We start from the raw sequence: 26,294 nt of genomic DNA, 5'->3' as shown, positions 1-26,294 counted from the left end.
CTCTTGCAACAAAGACTCAGAAAAACAAGTGAATTGATCACATACATGACAATCTACGAACCCTGACCATCAAACATAGAAGTAAAGAGTTGACCTGAGTGACAGGGGAGCAAAAAGCTGCTTCCTGAAGCAGCAACCACTTCTGGAACCAGTGTACCACATCACAGCCTTGAGCCCTCATGGTTCATTGGTGCCAGAGAGGTGGGGCTGATTGCAGCTTACTGAGATGGGGCAAGCACAGGACACAGCCCTAGCCCCTAGCTTCCTGGAGTAACCTCAGTAGAGACTCAGCCAGCACAAGCAGGCTGCACACTGATGCTGCTGACAAGAGAATGAGCAACCATGGGGAAGCAGCGACTGTTTTCGGAGCCTAGAGCCAGTGTCCCAGTCAGAAAACCTCGGCGCCAGGCTTTGGACTAAGAGCAGAGGAGCTGAGCACGGCTTCCTGAGACAGCACAAGCACGGGATGCAGCCCTAGCCCCCTGAAGTAACTTTGGGGGAAACCCAGCCAGCACATGCAGGCAGCACAATGATGTGGCTGGCAGGAGGAAAAATCACTGGGAAGCAGCAACTGGTTTTGGAGCCTGGAGTGCAGCATCCCAGTCAGAAAACCTTGGTGCTAGGCTTTAGACTAGGAGCGGAGGAGCTGATCCCAGCTTCCTGAGACAGCCCAAGCATGGGATGAAGGCCTGACCCTCGGCGGTAATCTCAACCCAGCCAGAGCACACAGGCTACAGGCCCCTCTGGAATCTCAGATAAAACAGTCATCAGTCATCACCAAGCAAGATAAGTAACTTTGTCTACATTGCTGCAGACACACTACTCTCTCCTATCTATCTGATCCCGCCCCTCCCTGCCCCAGGTAGCTTCATTAACATTGGAATTTCCTGGGCTCTGGGGGGAGAGGGGGTTTGTTTTTCCTAACCCATTCTCCTGGCCTGAGAGAAACAGCAATTAACAACCCGGGGGAAAAAATTCTTCCCTGACTTCCCTAAAATGGAACAAAAATACAGAAACAGCTCCAGCCAAGCATATGAGATCCACAGTCTTTGGCTTTCATTCCTTCCAAGAACAAGGGGCTATTATAATGCAAAGGCAAATCTGATAGAGATCTGACTGTAATTGTTTTAGCTGAGGAGTGGAAAGACAAGTTTTCCAGGTCTGATACCTCTCTACCTATTAAACAGAGCCATCACTGATCCACAGCAGGGAACTGAGGGTTGAAGCTCCACAAAAACCACCCAGCCACCTGCTAAAGGGGTCTGAGGATAGTGATGCCTGCAAATCTTTAGAGGTGAAAGCACTGGGTACCTAAGGTACAGCCACAGAGCCCACCCACCAAAGTGCTCTAGAAATAGAGACATACCTACCTCACTGGCATGTGGACGAAGGCTGTCAGCATCCTGCCCTCCTTGGAGTGTGACCCACTGCTGCTAAAAGAATCTGGTGCACACAACTATCACCACTACTCCTCTAAGTTAATAGGTGACAGTCAACACCACACACTTGGTGACACAAAACAGGAACAACTAAGCTGATTCTATTCCAGAATAGTGAATGTACTCTTTAGGCTTATATATCTGGTAACAGCCAAAACCAGCTGGTAATAGGATGTAAGTGATTCAAAGGCTATAACAATCAAGACAGGGCAATCTAGTAGCCCATTTGGGTATACTGAAACAAAACAAAAAAAGAAGATAGCACTCAGTGAGCAAATATAAAATAAATCATTACAATATCTTACAGATGGCTTGAAAAAAGCAGTCGATATCAAATCACATAAAGAAGCAGACCATGATTGCTTCTACAAATCCCCAGATTAAAGAATCAAAATCTTTCCCAAATGAAGGTACAAACCTGGAATTGCCAGATGCAGAATATAAAAAACTAATTTACAGAATGCTTCAAGGTATCAGGGGTGATCTCAGAAATGAAATAAGGCAATCAACAGAAAAAGCCAAGGAACACACTGATAAAGCAGTTGAAGAAATCAAAAAGATTATTCAAGAACATAGTGGAAAAATTAATAAGCTACAAGAATCCATAGAGAGACAGCATTCAGAAATCCAAAAGATTAACAGTAAAATTACAGAATTAGACAACTCAATAGGAGGTCAGTAGAGCAGAATTGAGCAATTGGAATGCAGAGTTGGAGGATGTAGGATAAGGCAATTGACACCAATATAGCTGAAGAAAAATCAGATAAAAGAATTTTTAAAAACTGAAGAAACCCTAAGAATCATGCGGGACTCTATCAAGAAGAAGAACTTGAATGCGATTGGAGTTCCAGAACAGTGAGGGATAACAGAAAATACAGAGAGAATAGTTGAAGATGTGTTGGCAGAAAACTTCCCTGGCATCATGAAAGACTAAAAGTATATCTATCCAAGATGCTCACTGAACCCCATACAAGACTGATCCAAAAAGAAAATCACCAAGACATTATCATCAAACTTGCAAAAACCAAAGATAAAGAGAAAATTTTAAAAGCAGCCAGCGATAAAAGAAAAGTCACCTACAAAGGAGAATCAATAAGAATAAGTTCAGACTACTCAGCAGAAACCATGAAGGCAAGAAGGCAATGGGATGACATATATAGAGCACTGCAGGAGAAAAACTGCCAGGCAAGAATCATATATCCAGCAAAACTCTCTCTCAAACATGAAGGTGAAATTAAAACATTTACAGATAAACACAAGCTTAGAGAATCTGCAAAAACCAAACCAAAGCTACAAGAATTACTAAAGGAAATTCTTTGGTCAGAAAATCAATAATATCAGATACCAAAACAACACAAGGTCACAGAACAGAACATCCTGATATCAGCTCAAATAGGGAAATCACGAAAACAAAATAAGATTAATTTAAGAAAGAAAAAAATGCTCAAAACAGGGAATCATTGACGTCCTTATGTAAAAGATTACAAAAAAAAAAAAAAAAAAAAACAGACTAAATACAGGAGGCATAGATCTTCCATATGGAGAGGAAAACTAGGCAAGATAGGGTGATACAAGTTGGGTTTTTACTTAGAAAAATAGGGGTAAATATTAAGGTAGCCACAGAGGTCTAACAATTCCATAATTCAAAATAAAAGCTAAGAAAAGACATAATGACTCTGCAAAAATAAATTCAACTGCTATGAAAATGAGGAACACACAACGTATAAAGAAAAACTTCCCAGCACAAAAAAGTAAGTGGAAAAATGAAATTGTCAACAACACATACAAAAAGGCATCAAAATGACAGCATTAAAGTTATACTTATCTTTAATTACACTGAATGTAAATGGATTAAATGCACAAATAAAAAGACAGAGAGTCTCAGACAGGATAAAAAAACATGATCCTTCTGTATGCTGCCTACAAGAGACACACCTTAGATTTAGAGACACAAACTAAAACTCAAAGATGGAAAAAAATATATCAAGGAAACAACAATCAAAAAAGAGCAGAAGTGAAAATAGTAATTTCTGACAAAATAGACTTTAAAGTTAAATCCATCACAAAGAATAAAGAAGGACACTACATAATGATTAAAGGGACAATTTACCAGGAAGATATAACCATATTAAATATTTTTGTACCCAATTACAGGGCTGCAAGATACATAAAACAAACTTTAACAGAATTGAAAAGTGAGATAGACACCTCCACAATTACAATACGAGACTTCAACACACCACTTTTGGAGAAGGACAGGACTTCCAGTAAGAAGCTCAATAGAGACACGGAAGACCTAATTGCTACAATCAACCAACATGACCTCATAGGCTTATACAGAACACTCCACCGAACAGCTGCAAAGTATACTTTTTTTCCAGTACAAATGGAACATTCTCTAGAATAGATCACATATTAGGTCATAAAACAAACCTTCGCAGAATCCAAAACATTGAAATATTACAAAGCAACCTCTCAGACCATAAGACCATAAAAGTAGAAATCAATAACAGAAAAATCAGAGAAAAGAAATCAAATACTTGGAAACGGAACAATACCCTGTTCAAAAAGGACTGGGTTACAGAAGATATTAAGGAGGGAATAAAGAAATTCATAGAATGCAACGAGAATAAAAATACTTCCTATCAAAACCTCTGGGACACAGCAAAAGCAGTGCTTAGAGGTCAATTTATATCGATAAATGCACACATACATAAAGAAGAAAGAGCCAAAATCAGGGAACTGTCCCTATAACTTGAACAAATAGAGAGCGAGCAACAAAAGTATCTGTCAGGAACCAGAAGAAAACAAATAATAAAAATTAGAGCAGAAATTAAATGAATTAGAGAACAGAAAAACAATTCAAAAAATTAACAAAGCCAAAAGATGGTTCTTTGAAAAAATTAACAAAATTGATAAACCATTGGCCAGACTGACTAAAGAAATGCAGGAAAGGAAACAAATAACCCGAATAAGAAATGAGATGGGCCATATCACAACAGGCCAAACTGAAATTAAAAGAATCATAACAGATTATTATGAAAAATTGTACTCTAACAAATTTGCAAACCTAGAAGAAATGGATGAATTCCTAGAAAAACACTACCTACCTAAACTAACACAATCAGAAGTAGAACAACTAAATAGACCCATAACGAAAAAAGAGATTGAAACGGTAATCAAAAAACTTACAAAAAAAAGAAAGCCCTGGCTTCACTGCAGAGTTCTACCAAACTTTCAGAGAACAGCTAACACCACTACTACTAAAGGTATTTGAAAGCATAGAAAAGGATGGAATACTACCAAACTCATTCTATGAAACCAGCATATCCCTGATACCAAAACCAGGTAAAGACACCACAAAAAAAGAAAATTTCAGACCTACAACCCTCATGAACATAGATGCAAAAATCCCCAACAAAATTCTAGCCAATAAAATTGAACAAAATCTCAAAAAATAATCCACCATGACCAAGTAGGATTTATACCAAGAAAAGTTGGTTCAATATTAGAAAAACCATATAAATAAAACAAAACACAAAAACCTCATGATCTTATCAATTGATGCAGAAAAGACATTTGACAAAGTCCAACACCCATTCATGATGAAAACTTTCAGCAAAAGAGGAATTGAAGGAAAATTCCTCAACATAATAAAGGGCATCTATACAAAGCCAACAGCCAACATCATTCTAAATGGAGAGAGCCTGAAAGCATTTCCCTTGAGAACGGGAACCAGACAAGGATGTCCTTTATCACCGCTCTTATTCAACATTGTGCTAGAGGTCCTAGCCAGAGCATTTAGGCTAGACAAAGAAATAAAGGGCATTTGAATTGGCAAGGAAGAAGTAAAATTATCTCTAGTTGCAGATGACATGATCTTATACACAGAAGACCCTAAGGAATCCTCCAGAAAACTACTGAAACTAATACAACAATTAGGCAGAGTTTCAGGTTACAACATAAACATACAAAAATCACTTGGATTCCTCTACATAAACAAAAAGAACATTGAAGAGGAAATCACCAAATCAATACCATTCACAGTAGCCCCCAAGAAGATAAAATACTTAAGAATAAATCTTACCAAAGATGTAAAAGACCTATACAAAGAAAACTGCAAAGTACTACTGCAAGAAACAAAAAAGGACCTACGTAAGTGGAAAAACACACCTTGCTCATGGATGGGAAGACTTAACATAGTAAAAATGTCTATTCTACCAAAAGCCATCTATACATACAATGCACTTCCAATACAAATTCCAACGATATTTTTTAATGTGATGGAGAAACAAATCACCAACTTCATATGGAAGGGAAAGAAGCCTCGGATAAGTAAAGCATTACTGAAAAAGAAGAAGTGGGAGGCCTCACTCTACCTGTTTTTAGAACATGTTATATAGCCACAGTAGTCAAAATAGCCTGGTACCGGTACAACAACAGGCACATAGACTAATGGAACAGAATTGAGAACTCAGATATAAACTCATCCACATATGAGCAGCTGATATTTGACAAAGGCCTAGTGTCAGTTAATTGGGGAAAAGATAGTCTTTTTAACAAATGGTGCTGGCATAATTGGATATCCATTTGCAAAAAAATGAAACAGGACCCATTCCTCACACCATGCACTAAAACTCACTCCAAATGCATCAAAGACCTTAACATAAAGACTAAAAGTATAAAGATCATGAAAGAAAAAAACAGGGACAACATTAGGATCCCTAATCAAGGCATAAACAGAATACAAAACATTACTAAAAATGCCGAAGAGAAACCAGATAACTGGGATCTCCTAAAAATCAAACACCTATGCTCATCTAAAGACTTCACCAAAAGAGTAAAAAGACCACCTACAGACTGGGAAAGAATTTTCAGCTATGACATCTCCAACCAGCGCCTGATCTCTAAAATCTATATGATTCTGTTAAAACTCAACCGCAAAAAGAGAAACAACTCAATTTAAAATTGGGCAAAGGATATGAGCATGTACTTCACTAAAGAAGATATTCAGGCGGTTAACTGATACATGAGGAAATGCTCTCGATCATTAGCCATTAGAGAAATGCAAATTAAAACTACGATGAGATTCCATCTCACTCCAACAAGGCTGGCATTAATCCAAAAGACACATAATAATAAATGTTGGAGAGGCTGTGGAGAGACTGGAACACTTATACAGGGCTGGTGGGAATGTAAAATGGTACAACCACTTTGGAAATTTATCTGACATTTCCTTAAAAAGGTGGAAATAGACCTACCACACGACCCAGCAATCCCACTCCTCGGAATATATCCTAGAGAAATAAGAGCCTTTACAAGAACAGATATATGCATACCCATGTTTATTGCAGCACTGTCTACAATAGCAAAAAGATGGAAGCAACCAAGGTGTCCGTCAAAGGATGAATGGATAAATAAATTATGGTATATTCACACAATGGAATACTACGCGTAGATAAAGAACAATGATGAATCTGTGAAACATTTCATAATGTGGAGGAACCTGGAAGGCATTATGCTGAGTGAAATTAGTCAGATGCAAAAGGACAAATAGTGTATAAGCCCACTATTATAAGATCTTGAGAAATAGTTTAAACTGAGAAGAACATATTCTTTTGTGGTTATGTGAGGGGGTGGGAGTGAGGGTGGGAGAGGGTTATTTACTGATTAGTTAGTCGATAAGAACTACTTTAGGTGAAGGGAAGGACAACACTCAACACAGGGAAGGTCAGCACAACTAGACTGGACCAAAACCAAAGAAGTTTCCTGAATAAATGGAATACTTCAAAGGTCAGTGGAGCAAGGGCGAGGGTTTGGGGAGCTTCAGGGCACATCTAAGTCAATTGGCATAATAAAATCTATTAAGAAAACATTCTGCATCCCACTTTGAAGTGTGGCATCTGGGGTCTTAAATGGTAACAAGCAGCCATCTAAGATGCATCAATTGGTTTCAACCCACCTGGATCAAAGGAGAATGAAGAACACCAATGTCACAAGATAATTACAAGCCTAAGAGACAGAAAGGGCCACATGAACTAGAGACTACATCATCCTGAGACCAGATGAACTAAATGGTGCCCCATGACTGCTCTGACAGAGAGCACAACAGAGAACCCCTGAGGGAGCAGGAGAACAGTGGGATGCAGACCCCAAATTCTTATAAAAAGACCAGACTTAATGGTCTGACTAAGACTAGAAGAATCCCAGCAGTCATGGTCCCCAAACCTTCTGTTGCCACAGGACAGGAACCATTTCCGAAGCCAACTCATCAGAAATGGATTGGACTGGACAATGGGTTGGAGAGAGATGCTGATGAGGAGTGAGCTACTTGCATCAGGTGGATGCTTGAGACTATGTTGGCATCTCCTGTCTGGAGGGGAAATGGGAGGGTAGAGGGGGTTAGAAACTAGCAAAATGGTCACAAAACGAGAGACTGGAAGGAGGGAGCAGTCAAGTGATTGGGTTCCCTAAGTGGGAATATGTAAAAAAAAAAAATAAAAAGTAAGGTGTATATAAGTTTATAAGTTTATATGTGAAAGACTGACTTGATTTGTAAACTTTCACTTAAAGCACAATAAAAATTATTAAATAATAATAATAATCAGTTAAAGACTTGTCAGTCATCAAATTTCAGCCACATAGAAAAAAAGAGGTCCAAAATTTGTTCACAACATTCTGTTTTCAAACTTCTATGGAGATATTAGATTCACAAAATTAGAGTCCCTTAAAAGTCAAACCCCCAAGACTGAGAGAATTAAAAGACAAAATCAAAATATTTTTATCTTTTGAGTTAAAAGTCAAAAGGAATTAAAATCATCTCTTTATTTTTAACTGTGTTCATTGTTAACCCATAAAATGTTTTGTTTTGTTTTGTTTTCTGCCAGGGAGCAGTTGGCATTTCTTCAGTATTGCTCTCCAGATGTATGAATGAACCCTCAGGACATCACGAGATGAATTAGTTCAATGCCATGTGTCTGGCGTGTCTCATTTTTAAACAAGTAGTAAAAGTTACCAGGAAAACAATAGGATTACAACACTCTCTACTCACCTATTGCACTGAGAAAGGAACTTAATTCCTAGTCACTCAGAAGTTATTTCAGGCTAATATATTTCTTATCACACAGTATTAAGTATTGCCCAATGAATGCAAAGACACAGTGATATCTGAGACATAGTGATATCTGAGAACAGAAGAACCAATGAAGGGCTCAGTTTTACTCTTGACAGAATGCCAGTTAGTTTAGTCATTGTCCACACTCCATTTCCTAAGAATTCAATTTCAATTGGTGGAAAATCCCAGCCTAAATTAGTTTTGGCTCTATGCATTTTTCATATCTAGGAAAAATCCTTCTATGTGTAATATCTTCTTTCTCAGAGAATCGAATTTGAAACATTGTTCAACTCTTTATAAACCATGGCAGTTTTAATGGTGGCATGCCAGTGTTATTGTGGATTGTTTCTTTCTTGTTCTTTCCTAACCTCTTAATTGCTGTTTCCATTATGTACCTTTCATCTAGCGCAATAAAAAGTGAAAAGTTTACAGAATGGATTTTCTTTTCCATCGGTCAAATATTCGTACATGAGTTACTTCAGTCATTCTCAAGGATATACGTTGATAGGCATTTAGAAGATCCAGCAGCATCTTAAACATTGCACCACCAGGACTCCTGAGTGGATGCCTTGGGGGGATATATATATATATATATATATACATATATATATTTTATCTCTGGAACTAGTTATTCCAGAAACTTACCAATATTGTCACTTCAATGGAAATATGCAAATATATAATAAAAAAATATACTCTTAAAAAAATTAACTTCTTTTTGCTAAGTGAGATGAAATAAAAGAGTTAAAGCCTTGATTTCATATTTCATTGAATAAATTGATTTGAAATCAAATAACTTCTTAACTGAGGAACTAACAGATGCCCACACATTTTTATTGTTTGCCCTACTTAAAACAATCCAAGGAGGAAGTTATTTTTATTTACCTAACATCACATAGAAAGAAACAAAGCCTTGATGGGTTTAGATAAATTGTACAAGGTCACACAGCCAGCAAGTGCCAGAAGCAGGATTTAATTGCAGGCCGTCTGCCTCCAGAGCGTGACCCTTTAAACCAATATACTATATAACCTCGTGAATAAAAATGCTTCCTCAGGAAAACGTAAAATGAATTGGGACATTTAGACTTTGACATGGATTATGATTCATGCGTACGTGAAAACTCCAAGTTGTGACATACCTTTTACGTAACCGAGCATCAGTTATGAGAAATTACTTGTACCATATTATGCATCTGCACTGATTAAGAAAAACACACATTTTATTAACATTTTCAAAATGCACTGCTTTAAAAACTCTATTACAAATTGTTAGGCCAGGAATCAATGATGTATTAAATGCGTTAAGGCAGGCAGTATTACAAGCCCTTAAAAAGGACCTGCACTATTGTTAGTAGATAAATTATGCAAGCTGGGTCCTGTACATCTGTTGATTTGCCAGATAGCTAATTAAAATGCTTTAAAGCCATTATGCTGTTTAAGGCCACATTTTGTGATTTCATAAAATGTCATTTATCTAGTTTAAACCATGCTTGTTTTGATCTGCTACAAAAAAAAAGTCACTAAAAGCTCAGATTTTGCATATAAATGTAGCTCTAAAGAAAGGGTGTGTGTTTCTTTTGATCCTAGTTTGAATGGAATATCATCTATTTTGACTGAAGTTATATTGGACAGAAAGAAAAAAAAAGCATGCCTGACACATCAATTTTGATTCTTTACTAGGATTTAATTTCTTATATAAAAAATTATGTTTAATCTAACAATAGTTCTCATACTAATGTGATCTAACATTTCTTGCATTTTGTTATATACCAGGTAATTTTAAGCTCTTAATATATTAACCCGTTTAATACTCAAAACAGGATTTTGAAGTATGCATGTCATTATCTTCATTTTACAGTTGAGGAAAACTGATCAAATAGTCTGACAAATATTATACTGCTAACTATGTGCAAGATCCAAGATAGGCAATCCATGCAGCCTGATTTCAGAGCTCACACCCTTACCCATTGTCTCTCTTTTTTTTTTTTCAGATAGTTTTTATTGTCTTTTAAGTAAAAGTTTACAAATCAAGTCAGTCTGTCACATATAAGCTTATATACACCTTACTACATACTCCCACTTACTCTCCCCCTAATGAGTCAGCCCGCTCCCTCCTTCCAGTCTCTCCTTTTGTGACTGTTTTCTCAGTTTCTAGCCCTCTCTACCCTCCCATCTCCTCTCCAGACCGGAGAATCCAACACAGTCTCAATTGTCCACCTGATACAAGTAGCTCACTCTTCATCAGCATCGCTCTCCAACCCATTGTCCAGTCCCTTCCATGTCTGATGAGTTGGCTTCGGGAATGGTTCCTGTCCTGGGCCAACAGAAGGTTTGGGGACCATGACCACCTGGATTCTTCGAGTCTCAGTCAGACCATTAAGTCTGGTCTTTTTATGAGAATTTGGGGTCTGCATCCCACTGTTCTGCTCCCTCAGGGGTTCTCTGTTGTGCTCCCTGTCAGAGCAGTCATTGGTTGTGGCCGGACACCATCTAGTTCTTCTGGTCTCAGGATGATGTAAGTCTCTAGTTCATGTGGCACCTTCTGTCTCCTGGGCTCACAATTATGGTGTGACTCTGGTGTTCTTCATTCTCCTTTGATCCTGGAGGGTCGAGACCAATTGATCCATCTTAGATGGTCACTTGTTAGCATTGAAGACCCCAGACGCCACACTTCAAAGTGGGATGCAGAATGTTTTCTTAATAAAATTGATTTTGCCAATTGACTTAGAAGTCCCCTTAAGCCATAGTCCCCAAACCCCCGCCATTGCTCCACTGACCTTCGAAGCATTCAGTTTAGCCCAGAAACTTCTTTGCTTTTGGTCCAGTCCATTTGAGCTGACCTTCCCTGTATTGAGTATTGTCCTTCCCTTCACCGAAAGTAGTTCTTATCGACTAACTAATCAGTAAATAACCCTCTTCCACCCTCCCTCCCTCCCCTCCTTGTAACCACAAAAGTGTGTGTTCTTCTCAGTTTATACTATTTCTTAAGACCTTATAAAAGTGGTCTTATACAATATTTGTCCTTTTGCATCTGACTAATTTCACTCAGCATAATGCCTTCCAGGTTCCTCCATGTTATGGAATGTTTCACAGATTTGTCACTGTTCTTTATCGATGCATAGTATTCCATTGTGCGAATATACCACAATTTATTTAACCGTTCATCCGTTGATGGACACCTTGGTTGCTTCCAGGTTTTTGCTATTGTAAACAGTGCTGCAGTAAACATGGGTGTGCATATATCTGTTCACGTAAAGACTCTTATTTCTCTAGGGTATATTCCGAGGAGTGGGATTTCTGGGTTGTATGGTAGTTCTATATCTAATTTTTTAAGAAAATGCCAGATAAATTTCCAAAGCAGTTGTACCATTTTACATTCCCACCAGCAGTGTATGAGAGTTCCAATCTCTCCGCAGCCTATCCAACATTTATTATTTTGTGTTTTTTGGATTAATGCCAGCCTTGTTGGAGTGAGATGGAATCTCATCGTGGTTTTAATTTGTATTTCTCTAATGGCTACTGATCGAGAGCATTTTCTCATGTATTTGTTAGCTGCCTGAATATCTTCTTTAGTGAAGTGCGTGTTCATATCCTTTGCCCACTTCTTGATTGGGTTGTTTGTCTTTTTGTGGTTGAGTTTTAACAGAATCATATAGATTTTAGAGATCAGCGCTGGTCGGAGATGTCATAGCTGAAGATTTTTTCCCAGTCTGTAGGTGGTCTTTTTACTCTTTTGGTGAAGTCTTTAGATGAGCATAGGTGCTTGATTTTTAGGAGCGCCCAGTTATCTGGTTTCTCTTCTTCATTTTTGGTAATGTTTTGTATTCTGTTTATGCCTTGTATTAGGTCTCCTAATGTCGTCCCTATTTTTTCTTTCATGATCTTTATAGTTTTAGTCTTTATGTTTAGGTCTTTAATCCATTTGGAGTGAGTTTTAGTGCATGGTGCGAGGTATGAGTCCTGTTTCATTTTTTTGCAAATGGATATCCAATTATGCCAGCACCATTTGTTAAAAAGACTATCTTTTCCCCAATTAACTGACACTGGGCCTATGTCAAATATCAGCTGCTCATATGTGGATGGATTTATATCTGCATTCTCAATTCTGTTCCATTGGCCTATGTGCCTGTTGTTGTGCTAGTACCAGGCTGTTTTGACTACTGTGGCTGTATAATAGGTTCTGAAATCAGGTAGAGTGAGGCCTCCCACTTTTTTCTTCTTTTTCAGTAATGCTTTACTTATCCGGGGCTTCTTTCCTTTCCATATGAAGTTGGTGATTTGTTTCTCCATCACAGTAAAAAATGTCATTGGAATTTGGATCGGAAGTGCATTGTATGTATAGATGGCTTTTGGTAGAACAGACATTTTTACTATGTTAAGTCTTCCTATCCATGAGCAAGGTATGTTTTTCCACTTATGTAGGTCCTTTTAAGTTTCTTGCACTACTACTTTGTAGTTTTCTTTGTATAGGCCTTTTACATCTTTGATAAGATTTATTCCTAAGTATTTTATCTTCTTGGGGGCTACTGTGAATGGTATTGATTTGGTGATTTCCTCTTCGATGTTCTTTTTGTCGATGTAGAGGGATCCAAGTGATTTTTGTATGTTTATCTTATAACCTGAGACTCTGCCAAACTCTTCTCTTAGTTTCAGTAGTTTTCTGGAGGATTCCTTAGGGTTTTCTGTGTATGAGATCATGTCATCTGCAACTAGAGATAATTTCACTTCTTCCTTGCCAATCCGAATGCCCTTTATTTCTTTGTCTAGCCTAAATGCTCTGGCTAGGACCTCTAGCACAATGTTGAATAAGAGCGGTGATAAAGGACATCCTTGTCTCGTTCCCGTTCTCAACGGAAATGCTTTCAGCATCTCTCCATTTGGAATGATGTTGGTATAGATGCCCTTTATTATGTTGAGGAATTTTCCTTCAATTCCTCTTTTGCTGAAAGTTTTTATCATGAATGAGCGTAGGACTTTGTCAAATGCCTTTTCTGCATCAATTGATAAGATCATGTGGTTTTTTCTTTTATTTATGTGGTGGATTACATTAATGGTTTTTCTAATATTAAACCAGTCTTAAAAAAAAATACCTGGCATAAAACCCACTTGGTCATGGTGGATTTTTTTTTTTTTCAATATGTTGTTGAATTCTATTGGCTAGAATTTTGTCAAGGATTTTTGCGTCTATGTTCATGAGGGATACAGGTCTGAAATTTTCTTTTTTTGTGGTGTCTTTACCTGGTTTTGGTATCAGGGATATGGTGGCTTCATAGAATGAGTTAGGTAGTATTCCATCATTTTCTATGCTTTGAAATACCTTTAGTAGTAGTGGTGTTAACTCTTCTCTGAAAATTTGGTAGAACTCTGCATTGAAGCCATCTGGGCCAGGGCTTTTTTTTTGTTTGGATTTTTTTGATTACCGTTTCAATCTCTTTTTTTGTTATGGGTCTATTTAGTTGTTTTACTTCTGATTGTGTTAGTTTAGGCAGGTAGTGTTTTTCTAGGAATTCATCCATTTCTTCTAGGTTTGCATATTTGTTAGAGTACAATTTTTCATAATAATCTGATATGATTCTTTTAATTTCAGTTGGGTCTGTTGTGATATGGCCCATCTCATTTCTTATTTGGGTTATTTGTTTCCTTTCCTGTATTTCTTTAGTCAGTCTGGCCAATGGTTTATCAATTTTGTTAATTTTTTCAAAGAACCAGCTTTTGGCTTTGTTAATTCTTTCAATTGTTTTTCTGTTCTCTAATTCATTTAGTTCAGCTCTAATTTTTATTATTTGTTTTCTTCTGGTGCCTGATGGATTCTTTTGTTGCTCCCTTTCTATTTGTTCAAGTTGTAGGGACAGTTCTCTGATTTGGGCTCTTTCTTCTTTATGTATGTGTGCATTTATCAATATAAATTGACCTCTGAGCACTGCTTTTGCTGTGTCCCAGAGGTTTTGATAGGAAGTGTTTTCATTCTCGTTGCATTCTGTGAATTTCTTTATTCCCTCCTTAATGTCTTCTATAACCCAGTCTTTTTTCAGCAGGGTATTGTTCCATTTCCAAGTATTTGATTTCTTTTCCCTAATTTTTCTGTTATTGATTTCCACTTTTCTGGCCTTGTGGTCTGAGAAGATGCTTTGTAATATTTCGATGTTTTGGATTCTGCAAAGGTTTGTTTTATGACCTAATATGTGATCTATTCTAGAGAATGTTCCATTTGCACTAGAAAAAAAGTATACTTTGCAGCTGTTTGGTGGAGTGTTCTGTATATGCCTATGAGGTCATGTTGGTTGATTGTAACAATTAGGTCTTCCGTGTCTCTATTGAGCTTCTTACTGGAAGTACTATCCTCCGAAAGTGGTGTGTTGAAGTCTCGTATTGTAATTGTGGAGGTGTCTATCTCACTTTTCAGTTCTGTTAAAGTTTGTTTTATGTATCTTGTAGCCCTATCATTGGGTGCATAAATATTTATTATGGTTATATCTTCCTGGTCAATTGTCCCTTTAATCATCATGTAGTGTCCTTCTTTATCCTTTGTGGTGGATTTAACTTTGAAACCTATTTTGTCAGAAATTAGTATTGCTACTCCTGTTCTTTTTTGCTTGCTCTTTGCTTGATATATATTTTTTTCCATCCTTTGAGTTTTAGTTTGTTTGTGTCTCTAAGTCTGAGGTGTGTCTCTTATAGGCAGCATGTAGACGGATAGTGTTCCTTTATCCGGTCTGAGACTCTCTGTCTCTTTACTGGTGCATTTAGCCCATTTACATTCAGTGTAATTATAGAGAAGTATGTGTTTAGTCCTGTCACTTTGATGTCTTTTTGTGTGTGTTGTTGACAATTCCATTTTTCCACTTACTTTTTTGTGCTGAGACATTTTTCTTTGTAAATTGTGTGTTCCTCATTTTCATAGTAGTCGTATTTATGTTTGCTGAGTTATTATGTTTTTCTTGGTTTTTATTTTGAGTTTTGGAATTGTTAGACCTCTTTGTGGTTACCTTCATGTTTACCCTATTTTTCTAAGTAAAATCCTAACTTGTATCGTCCTATATTGCCTTGTTTTCCTCTCCATATGGCAGTTCTATGCCTCCTGTATTTAGTCCCTCTTTTTGATTATTGTGATCTTTTACATAATGACTTCAATGATTCCCTGTTTTGAGCATTTTTTTCTTTTTAAAAATAATCTTAATTTGTCTTTGTGATTTCTCTATTTGAGTTGATATCAGGATGTTCTGTTCTGTGACCTTGTGTTGTGTAGGTATCTGATATTATTGAATTTCTGACCAAAGAATTTCCTTAATAATTCTTGTAGCTTTGGTTTGGTTTTTGCAAATTATTTAAGCTTTTGTTTATCTGTAAATGTTTTAATTTCACCTTCATATTTGAGAGAGAGTTTTGCTGGGTATATGATCCTTGGCTGGAAGTTTTTCTCCTTCAGTGCTCTATATATATGTCATCCCATTGCCTTCTTGACTGCATGGTTTCTGCCGAGTAGTCTGAACTTATTCTTATTGATTCTCCTTTGTAGGAGACCTTTCTTTTCTCCCTGGCTGCTTTTAAAATTTTCTCTTTATCTTTGGTTTTGGCAAGTTTGATGATAATATGTCTTGGTGATTTTCTTTTTTGATCAGTCTTATATGGGGTTCAATGAGCATCTTGGATACATATCCTTTCGTCTTTCATGATGTCTGGGAAATTTTCTCTCAACAGATCTTCAACTATTCTCTCTGTATTTTCTGTTATCCCCCCCTGTTATGGGACTCCAATCACACACAAGTTATTCTTCTTGATAGAGTCCCACATGATTCTTAGGGTTTCTTTATCTTTTTAAATTCTTTTATGTGATTTTTCTTCAACTGTATTGGTGTCAATTGCCTTATCCTCCATTTCCCCCACCCTGCATTCCAATTGCTCGAGTCTGCTCCTCTGACTTCCTATTGAGTTGTCTAATTCTGTAATTTTACTGTTAATCTTTTGGATTTCTGAATGCTGTCTCTCTATGGATTCTTGCAGCTTATTAATTTTTCCACTATGTTCTTGAATAATCTTTTTGATTTCTTCAACTGCTTTATTAGTGTGTTCCTTGGCTTTTTCTGTAGATTGCCTTATTTCATTTCTGAGGTCATCCCTGATGTCTTGAAGCATTCTGTAAATTAGTTTTTTATATTCTGCATCTGGCAACTCCAGGATTGTATCTTCATTTGGGAAAGATTTTGATTCTTTAATTTGGGGAGTTGTAGAAGCAATCCTGGTGTGCTTCTTTATGTGGTTTGATATCGACTGCTGTCTCTGAGCTATCTATAAGATAATGTAATGATTTATTTTATATTTGTTCCCTGAGTCTTATCTTTTTTTGTTTTCTTTCAATATACGTAAATGGGCTACTAGATTGAGCTCTCTTGATTGTTTTAGCCTTTGAAGAACTTATGTCCTCTTACCAGCTGGTTTTGGCTGTTACCAGATATATAAGCCTAAAAGTCCATTCACTATTCTTGAGTAGAATCTGATTTTGGGTCACCAAGTTTGTCGTGTAGACTGTCACCCATTCACTCAGAGTAGTAGTGGTGATAGTTGTGTGCACCAGATTCTAGTAGCACAGGGGTTCACACTCCAGGTGGGCAGGATGCTGACTGGCTTTCCCCAAGTGCCAGTGAGGTAGGCGTGTCTCTATTCCTAAAGCACTTTCATGGATGGGCTCTGCAGCTGTACCTTAGGCACCCAATGCATTTACCTCTACAGATCGGTAGGTGTCACTATCCTCAGACTCCTACGGCAGGAGGCTAGGTGGTTTGCGTGGAGCTTCAGCCCTCAGTTCCCCATTGTGGGTCAGTGAGGGCTCTGTTTAATAGGTAGAGATATCAGACCTGGGAAACTTGTCTTTACAGTAATCAGCTAAAACAATTACAGTCAGATCCTATCAGAATTGCCTTTGCATTATAATAGTCACCTTGTTCCTTGTAGGGATGAAAGCCCAAGACTGTGGATCTCATATGCTTGGCTGGAGCTGGTTCTGTGTTTTTAGTCCAATTTCAGGAAGTCAGGGAAGGATTCTTGGTCCTTGGGTTTTTTGTAGCTGCTTCTCTTAGTCCAGAAGAATGGGTTAGGAAAAGACCAAAAAAAAAAATACAACACCCACAGAGCACTTCACTCTCTGGCCCAGGAAACTCCAATGTTAATGAAGCCACCTGGGAAGGGTAGGGGAGGGATCAGATAGATAGGAGAGGGTAGCACCCAGGAGTATAGACAAAGTAACTTATCTTGCTTGGTGATGACTGTTTTATCTGAGATTCCTGAGGGGCCTGTAGCCTGTGTGCATTGGCTGGGTTGAGATTGCCCCCAAGGGTCAGGTCCAAGTCCTGTGCTTGCGCTGTCTCAGAAGCCATAGTCAATTCTTCCACACCCAGTCCAAAGCCCAGCACCAAGGTTCCCCAGCTGGGACACCGCACTCCAGGTGCCAAAACAAGTTGCTGCCTCCGGAGACTTCTCCATCTGTCAGCCGCGTTGCTGCGCTGCCTGCATGCCCTGGCTGGGCTTCCCACAAGGTCACTTCTGGGGACTAGGGCTGCGTCCCATGTTTATACCATCTCAGGAAGCCATGCTCAGCTCCCCTGCACCCAGTCCAAAGCCCGGCACCTAGGTTTTCTGACTTGGACGCTGGCTCCAGGCTTTGAAAACAGTTGCTGATTCCCCGTGGTTGCTCATTCTCTTGTTAGCTGCATCAATGTGCAGCTTGCTTGTGCTAGCTGAGTCTCTGTGGAGGTTAACCCAGGGGGCTAGGGGTTAGGGCTGTGTCATGTGCCTGCCCTGCCTCAGCAAGCTGCAATCAGCCCTGCCACTCGGCACCAGGGTACCATGAGGGCAGTTGCTGCTTCAGGATGCAGCTTTTTACTCACCTGTCACTCAGGTCAACTCTTCAGATCTGTGTTTGATGGTCAGTGTTCGTAGATTGTCATGTATGTGATCGATTCACTTGTTTTTCCGAGTCTTTGTTACAGGAGGGATCCGAGGTAGCTTCTACCTAGTCAGCCATCTCGGCCCCCTGTCCCCATTGTCTCTTATTGCTATTCAGTTTTCCCAATAGGATTCATTCTTGTTTTCTCAGAAAAATGACAGCAACAACAAAATAAGAACTAGAGTTTCTGTTCCCACAGTAAAATCACTAACACTCTTTCAGCTTTTTAAGATGTTTGAAAAGACATTTTTTATTCAATCATATTCTTCTAAGAATAATTCTACGAAAGCTGTAAAAGTTCTATGCAACTTATTCTTCTTCTAAAATAAGGACATATAATGCTTTGAATCTAGCTCTCAACCATATGGGCTCAAGAAACCAATATTTTTTTCACAACACCATATCATAAAAGAAAAAAAACTAGTCAGATTTTGATAATACAGAAGATGCCTAAAGTTAGGGCAAAATTTAGTCTTTGAAATATCCCCTCCTTTCACCCACCCTTATGTACTTCTTTAAAAGAAGAACTTAGTGAATTTAAATACAAGAATGCCTTATTTTGCTGAAGAAAGATGACCAATAAGCAACAAAGTTACACAGTTAATTAACTCCATAATCTTCACTTGTGAAGAAATGATTTATCAAAAATTATTTTCAACAAGAATTTTATATTGCACAATGTACTCTCAACTGTAAGCTAATACTGAAAACACTAAATTTGACCCTTAATTTGTTAGGCTTTACTCAGACAAAGTACTACCAAAGCATATCCCTCTTGAATTTAGAGGCCATATCAAGATAGATTTAATGCATTAAACACTAATGACCAAGACCAGATGAGTTGTGTGATGACATCAAGGACATCACACAAAAAGAAAGAAAAAGGTCATTTAAAAGACAGGAAAGAAAGAAAAGACCACAGTGCATGTCAGAAGAGATTCTGAAACTTGCTTTTGAAAGTAGCTAAAGAGAATGGAAGAAATGTTGAAGAAAAAGAGCTAAACAGAAGTTTTCAAAGGGTAGCACAAGAAGACAAAGTATCATAATGAAATGTGCAAAGACCTGGAGTTAAAACCAAAAGGGAAAAACACACAGGTCATTTATTCAGGTGAAAGAATGAAGAAGGATTTTGAGTCCTGAGTTGCAATTTTGAAGGATTCTTTGGACAAAATATTGACTGACACAGGAAGCATCAAAAGCAGATGGAAGGAATACACAGAGTCACTGTACCAAAAAGAATTGGTCAACATTCAACCATTTCAGGAGGTAACATATGATCAAGAACCAATAGTATTGAAGGAAGAAGTGCCAGTTACACTGAAGGCATTAGTGAAAAACAAGGCTCCAGGAATTGACAGAATACCAGTTGAGATGTTTCAACAACGGATGCAAAGCTGGAGGTGGTCACTCATCTCTGTAAGGAAATTTAAAAGACAGTTACCTGGTCAACTGACTAGAAAAGATCCATATTTGTGATCATTCCAAAAAAGGTGATAACGTGGAAATTATTGGACAATATCATTATTATCCCATGCAAGTACAATTTTGCTGAAGATTGTTCAAAAGCAGTTGCAACAGTACATTGACAGGGAGCTGCCAGAAGTTCAAGCCGGCTTCAGAAGAAGATGTGGAACAAGGGATATCATCGCTGATGTCAGATGGATATTGGCTGAAAGCAGAAAATACTGGGAAGATATTTACCTGTGTTTTATTGATTATGCAAATGCTTTCAACTGTGTGAATCATAACAAATTATGGCTAACATTGCAAAGAATGGGAATTCCAGAGGATGCGTAGGCTCAACAACATGGATTTTCACTGAGCAATGCCAACTTGGCTACAGCCACTGTGAATGTCCAATTTTTCAGCAGCAGGTACCAACACTGAGTTGCTGATATGGTATCATTCCTTGAGGTGATCAGCCAGCAACTTGGTGGCAGGCTGATTACATAGGACTGCTTCCATCATTCAAAGGGCAGTATTTTGTTCTTACTGAAAAAGACACCTACTCTGTATATGGATTTGCCTTCCCTGGATGCAAATGCTTTTGCCAAAACTACCATCCATGGAATGCCTTATCCACTGTCTTAGTATCCTGAGCAGCATTGCCTCAGATCAGGGGACTCCCTTCACAGCAAATGAAGTGTGGCAATGGGCACATGCTCTTGGAATTCACTGGTATTACCATGTCCCCCATCATCTGAAGCAGCTGGCTTGAAAGAGTTATGGAATGGCCTTCAAAAGACACATTTATAGGGCTAACTAGGAGGCAATACCTTGCAGAGTTGTAGCAATGTTCTCCAGGAGGTTGTATATGCTCTAAATCAGCATCCAATATATGTTGCTCTTTCTCCAATAGCCAAGATTCATTGGTTCAGTAATCAAGTGGTAGAAATGCTAGTGGCCCACTTGCAAAAATTTTGCTTCCTGTCACCATAACCCTATGCCCTGTTGGTCTAGAGGTCTTAATTCCAAAGGGAGAAATGCTTTCACCAGGAGACACACACTGATTCCATTGAACTGGAAGTTAAGAATGCCACCTGGCCACTTTGGACTCCTCATGCCTCTGGATCGACAGACAAAGACGGGGGTTACCATATTGGCTGATGTGATTAATCCTGATTACTAAGAGGAAATTTGATTGATATATTACATAATGGAGGCAAAGAAAATTATGTCTGGAATACAGGAAATCCCTTAGGGCATCTCTTAGTACTACCATGTCCTGTGATTAAAGTCAATGGAAAACTAAAGCAACCCAATTCCAATATGACTACTAATGGCTCAGACCCTTCAAGAGTGAGGGTATGGACCACCCCACAGGCAAAAAACCACAACTAGCTTAGGTGCTTGCTAATGGTAAAGGGAATACAGAAAGGTTGATGGAAGAAAGTTCTAAATACCAACCATGACCCACGTGACCAGTTGCAAAAATGAGGACTGTAATTGATATTGAGTATCTATTCCTTGTATGTATGCATCAAATATTTTTGTTTTCTTCACTTATAAAAGATAAGATGTAATCAGGGTTAGTGCACTTTTGGCTGTATGTGTGTTAGTTGTATCATGTTAGGCACAAATATGACTTTATAAATGTATTTATAGATTGTGTTTTATGGAGGTATGTATGGGTGCCAAGCTGACAAGGGGTGGACCGTGATGGTTGAGGTTGTGTGTCAATTTGGCTAGACCATTATTCTCAGTGGTTTGGCAGTTATGACGTAGTTTGGCAGCTATGCAATGGTGTAATCACCTCCATAATGAGATCTGATATAATGTAATCACCTCCATGGTGAGATCTGCTATGGGCAGCCAATCAGTTGAAAAGGAGTTTCCTTGGAGCTATGGCCTGCATCCAATATATGTGGGCTTTCTGACAAAGCTCTCTGGCCTTTGCTCCCTCTGGATCTTGCAGCTGGCTCCTCTCCTGACTTGTAGTTCTTGGGACTTGAGCTAGCAGCTTACCTGCTGATCTTGGGATCCACTGTCCACCACAGCCTGTGATCCAGAGGCCTGCTGTCTTACCTTCCAACCAGCCACTGAAGCTATTAACTAGGTAACTAATAATTAACTATTAAATAGTAATATTTTTTTTTCTTCTAGCCCTTTCCTTATTATTTTATAAAAGCTTTGATGGTGGTAGTTAAACTTGCAATTTAATCTTTATGTTATAAGCTATCAAAGGGGTTATTGCAATTGATCTAGAAGAGGAAACAAATGATCTCTCTTTTTTTAGAGGTGGAGAACATCTCATCAGAAAGAAGCATGATATGGTTGCTAAAATTTTTATTTAAGATTAAATTTAGGTAAAAGGATGTATTCGGATACTGAATTGACAAGCTGATGGATTATCTCATATTGTTTGTTTATCAACTTGGAATCGTCCCCACTCCCTTCTGCATCCTCATCAAAGTAGGAAAGAGACCTGATAACTTGAATTTACAATCTCTTTCTCATGGGATTCTGTTGTGATATTTATAATGCAGAACATCAGCAGCAGCCATTTTTTCCCAATAGTAGTATTGGGCAGATACGTAGCCATATCACAGACTTGAGGTTGGCATTGATTTCCAGACTTCCTGAAAATTAGTACTACAGACAGGTGCGATCGTCAAAGGCAGTTTTCTATTATTTCTACAGCCTTCTGATTTCTTAAAAGTAACACAAGTTTTCCATAAACATCATCCTTCCAACCTTGCAATTTCTTTTTAAACACCTAACTCCCTGTACTTTCAGCTTGTAATACCTGTTTTTGTTTTGTTGCATTGTGTTTTTCTAACTGATACATGGAGCAGTGGCACTTTCCTCACTAAAAAATAAGTTGTATAATTAAGTCTGTAGAAATCATTAAACAATAAAAAATAATCTACTAACCCTAGATTGAAATGAACTCAAGCCTTTCCTCTAGGAAGCTATTAGTTTCTAATTTTGGTAATGAAAATTATGAATAGATTATTAAATATAATATAATATAGAGAAAAGCTACTCCCAACTTTAGCTAAAAGTTGCAGGAGGCCTTTGCTACAAGTATGGCTCCCATGGGGACTCTTTGACTATAAAAGTAAAGCCATATGTTACATTTAACATGAAAAAGTCCCACTAATAGATTTTGAATGAATGACAACAGTTTAATTATCGTCCCCATTCCTCATTTATTAGTGAAATAGAAAAACAAAGATTAGTTCATTATTTACAAGTTAACTAGACTCCAAATGTTTTTATAATAATTTTTTTTTTGTCATCCATCAGGTTTAAAGCACAGAATATAATTAATTAACTCAACACATATTCTTGAAATATATACTATACAGTTTTATATATAAGAAATCTTTCTGTCTGTAGTGAAAGACTGTCTTTAAAATATAAATAAGTTTGAGACTTTGTTTCTATTGAGAAGACAATTTACTTACAGGGTGAGGAAGATTTTCCGCATTTCTAATTGATGGATCTAATGTTAGGTTCAAGCACAGCTGAATGGAAAATTTTAAACTATTACATGGGATTTGGCTTATGGTCTCAATTTCAGGCTCTATGTTCCTATATTTAGATTCCTTGTCTAATTAGGGATTTCCACATGGTGAGTCTGGGTACCTCATTTCTACATCCTTTTCATGATTCCAGGTGAGGACATTGTAAGATCTTGTCGGAAATGTAAAAACGCACAGGTCATGTGGCATTGTAGTTATATGGAAAGAAGGCCCATGAATGCATGATTTCTCTGCCTAAAGGAGACAGAAGCTATGGAAGGAAAGGCTGAGGTGAGTGGCAAACTCTTCAAATGTTTCAACTCTGTGGGGTAGTCAAGAATATCAGGAAGTCCCTGGCTCTAAGGCAGAAGCAAGTGTGTCAGGGGTTCCCAAGTTCTCATTACCTGGTCTCCCAGGTACCTGTGCATATTAAATGCCCTAGTATTTCTGCCAAAGACATCCTCAACACCCAGCTTTCCATAAGAGCCTGTTGGAATAGAGAGTGCCACAGACAGCACCAGTTTCTTATTTCCAGTTTGGAAAAACTCAGACTGAATAAAGAAGCAGTACCTTAAGAGATAAAGAAAAAAATTCTCACTCCTGGACCAATAAACAACACGCATAGTGATGAACAGAAAAAAACATTGAAGTTATCAAGGATTTCATTTTGCTTGGATTCATAATCAATGCCCATGGAAACAGCAGTCAGGAAATCAAACTACATATTGTATTGGGCAAATCTGCTATAAAAGACCTCTATAAATTGTTAAAAAGCAAAAGTGTCACTTTGAGGACTAAGGTGTGGCTGACCCAAGACATGGTATTTTCAATTACCTCACATGTATTCAAAAACAGGACAATGAATAAGGAAGACTGAAGAAGAATTGATGCCTTTGAATTATGGTATTGGCAAAGAATATTGAATATATCATAGACTGCCAGAAGAACTAACAAATCTGTCTTGGAAGAAGTACAGCCAAAATGTTCCTTAGAAGCAAGAATGGTGATACTTCATCTCACAAACTTTGGACATGTTATCAGGAGGGACCTGTCTCTGGAGATGGACATCATGCTTTGTTAAGTAGATGGTCAGTAAAAAAAGGGAAGACCTTTAATGACATGGATTGTCACAGTGGCTGCAGTGATGGACTCAGGCACAGCAACGATTGTGAGAATGGTGCAGGACTAGCCAGTGTTTTATTCTGTTGTACGCAGAGTCACTATAAGTCTGAACTGACTCGACAACACCTAAAAACAATCTTAAAAGAGACCACAAATATGTATCAGAAAAGAGTTGGGAGCCCCATTAAAGTTTGTTTTCTCCTAACAACCTATAAGGTTAATAATAATAATAACCTGAAAGTGGTATTACATATATGATTAGCAGAAGCATAATGTTTTTTTTTTTTCTTTCAACACACAAATTTTCTATGGAGAAACCTACATTTTAGTTAGCCCAATTTTTGTTCAGCATTATATTCAGGTACACTCTTACCTTTAGATCCATTAGAAATGAGGACATGGAGGGATGGAACGGAATTAAATGACCCTGAGTAAGGAAATAAGTATCACTATGAGTCAGAATCTACTTGATGGCAATGGGTTTTGTTTTTGTTTTGTTTAAGTGAAGAAGTGGCACAGTGATTAAGAGCTCTGCTGCTAACCAAAAAATCAGCGGTTAGAATCCACCAGCTGCTCCATGGAAACTCTATGGGGCAGTTCTACTCTGTCCTATAGAGTCGCTTTGAGTGGGAATTGACTCGACGGCAACGGGTTTGGTTTGATTTTTTAAGTAATGAAGATAGGTAAATTTTGATGCTAGAAAAAAAAAAACTATAAGGTAAAGCAGATTCATCATGTGCCATTATAGAGAAATTCTGAGGTGAGAACAAAAATGAGTGATAGGCCATTTATTAGGCTAATAATCAGCACATATATGAGTACACCATACTCTATTCTACAAAATATTTGTTGAAATCTGTATGGATGCCTAAAATTTGTGAAGTGGACTTAGTTTTGGAGGCATTTCAATAAAATCAATAGTTATCTTTCTAAGGTATTTGTAAGAAACTAAGAAGTTACTTGTAAGGCTACAGCCAAATTGATGTTTGCTTGGCCATCCTGAAGAAAGAGGAAAGACTGCCACTGAAAATCTAGTTTGGATACCAAGACTGATGATGGCACACATACACATCAAGACACAGTGACGAGATTTAAACCCCAGATAATGATGTTTTTCTGGGAAAGGAAGGCAGATCTCCTAAACTGTTTCAAAGACAGTTTGAGAGTGAGCAATAAGGGGTGGCTGGCTTCAGTTTTTATGGTGGTTCACGGGTAGGGCCAGGGTAAGGTTTCCCATGAGCAGAAAGGACCTTGTGTGGTTCACAATCCTGCTAACACTAAAGGAGGGAAGACTTGGGCTTTTTTATCAACTTTCCCAGATGTGAGGCAGAAGAGGAAGAGAAAAGAGTGAGGCTTAAAAACTATAAGCAAACATCAAAAAATGAGGTTAGTCTCTTTATTAGAGTGTTATTTTAGTGGATTTTTGTTTTATATACACAAGAGAATAAACTTATGAAAAAGGACTATGATAACGTCTATTCTAACTACTGAAAAAGTCATTGAAATGGAAAGTTTTTCTATGAAATAAAAATTATCAAAGCAAATTCAACAAGTAGAAAATCCATACAAGAAACAAGAGCCCATTGAAAAACAAATTAATCTAACCTTAAATAACATCAGGTTAAGAAGATGTTCTAGGCAATTTGTAACAGATCTTAAAAAAAGACATCATTACTATGCTATTAAAATTGTTCCATAACATACACTTGGAA

This window comes from Loxodonta africana, chromosome 1 (assembly GCF_030014295.1).
Source record: "Loxodonta africana isolate mLoxAfr1 chromosome 1, mLoxAfr1.hap2, whole genome shotgun sequence".
In the NCBI taxonomy this organism is placed as follows: domain Eukaryota; kingdom Metazoa; phylum Chordata; class Mammalia; order Proboscidea; family Elephantidae; genus Loxodonta; species Loxodonta africana.
Note: the sequence above shows the minus strand (reverse complement) of the source record.